Raw genomic sequence first — 2,035 nt, forward strand, 5'->3', positions numbered from 1 at the left:
GCATCAGGCAAATTCCAGCTGAGGGACATTTTATGAAATACCTGACCAGTCCTCCTCAAAATTTTCAAGGCCGGGGGCCGGCCCGGTGGCGCACTGCTACAGTGCACCGCTTGAGAGTGCAGTGGCGCTCCCACTGAGGGTTCGGATCCCACATACAGACTGGCCGCTCACTGGCTGAGCGAGGTGCGGGTGCAACACCGAGGGTTGTGATCCCGTTGCTGGTCACGAAAAAAGACAAAAAGGAAAAAAAAAACTTTCAAGGCCGTAAAAATTCAGGCAAGTCAGAGAACTGTCACAACCAAGCAGAGCCCAAGGAGACATGACAACTAAATGTCACATGGGGTCTGGGAGGGGGTCCTGGAAAGAAGAAAGGGCCCTGGGTGAAAAGTAAGGGAATCCTAATTGAGTGTAGACTTCAGTCAATGGCAGTATGTAAATATTGGTTCATTGATGGTCACTAATTTCATACAAATGTGAGATGTTGGCAACAGAGAAGCTGGGTGTGGGTGTGCAGAAACTATGTGCTACTTTCATGACTTTTCTGAAATCTAAAACTGCTCCCAATAAAACCTTTATTTGAACAAGTTATGGGGCAGATACCAGGTGATGGCCGCAGGAAACTGGCCCCACCCAGGCGTGCTGGGACACATCAGTGCCAGTCTGGGAGCTGGCCAGGCCTCAGGACAGAGGGTTTGCTTCCGAGACCTACTCAGATTTTACTTTCCACAGATTCCGCTGCTCTCCAAGGGGCTGCTCTTTGTCCTGCTGAGCTCGGGCCTCGTTCCCTCTCCAGGATGCACATTGGCTGGGCCCCTGGGAGGGCAGAGGGTGACTCACCTCCACATTTGCCACAGCAAATGCCAACAAAGCTAGACCAGGAAAGGGCTGGCTCAGGCAGAGGCAATTAGATTCGGTGGACATTCATCACAGACTAAGTAGGTGCAAAGCCCTATGTGGGGCCATTCCCCACCGCTAAGGTCCCCATGAGGCAATGAAACAGCTTGTTCTTTCTAATTGTAACATGGGCGCAAGTCACAAATAACTTAGCTCTTGCAGTGAGCAGCCAGGAAGGGAACCCAGCTTGATAATGACTAGCCTGACATTTTAAACAGAAAAGCACGGTGAGAAGGGCTCCCGGTGCTGCACTGTGAGGGAGGGGCTGGCCGACAGCAGGCCCAGCCCCTGCCCCAGGAGCTTGGGCCTGTTCACCCTCCCTAGAACATCTCATTCCTGCAAAGCGTGCTGCCATCTGTCCTTTTCTCGGAGCTCCCTGCCCCGCCCCCTGCTAAGTGGAGGCTGCAGGAATCCAGGCACAGCCCAGGGGGAGCAAGGCAGGGTGGGGGTTCCAAGCCTCCAGCAGCTGTCCCAGCCAAACTGCCTTCCTTGATTCGGAGCTCAAAGGCAAAGCCTGTGGGCTCTCATGTGACTCCATCTCTCCAAGCTCCAAGCCACACGCCTGCCCTGCACAGGAGAAAGGTGCCTCACAATGCTCCCATCCCCCAGAACACAGCATGTCTTGCTGTGGTCTGGACAGGCTTGGGTGACCCTGGGCCTGCATCCCAGTGGCCTTTGCTGCAGGGAGTGCAGCTGCATCCTCACTGAGCATCGCTGGCATGAGGACGCATGCTCCCAAGCCCTGAAATCTCAGCGTCCAGGTCTGGAACCTCATCCCTGACCAGGGACACGGACAACCATGGCTCCCAGAATCAGAAAGGGAAGGATGAGGGATTCAGCAGCCCCAGCGGGCACAGCTGGGTTCCAGCTGTGAAGGTGACAGCATGTCATCCACTTGGTGGGCGGGGAAGCATGCAAGAGTGTGGCTCCCATGGCAAGTGTGGGAGACAGCAAGGACAGCTGTGACCCAGAGCTGCACTTGCCCTGTACGCACTTGCCCTGCACCCAGGGCAGAGCTGCAGGCACCACCCCTAGTCACTGTCCACAGCAGCAGCATGGGGAAGATCGGCCAGCGCAGATGACACAGCCTGATTCTCCACACTGGAAATGTAAATATATAGAAGTTTGCACGGGTGGGGTG

The sequence above is a fragment of the Galeopterus variegatus genome, unplaced genomic scaffold (genome assembly GCF_000696425.1).
Source record: "Galeopterus variegatus unplaced genomic scaffold, G_variegatus-3.0.2 Scaffold2284, whole genome shotgun sequence".
NCBI classification, from domain to species: domain Eukaryota; kingdom Metazoa; phylum Chordata; class Mammalia; order Dermoptera; family Cynocephalidae; genus Galeopterus; species Galeopterus variegatus.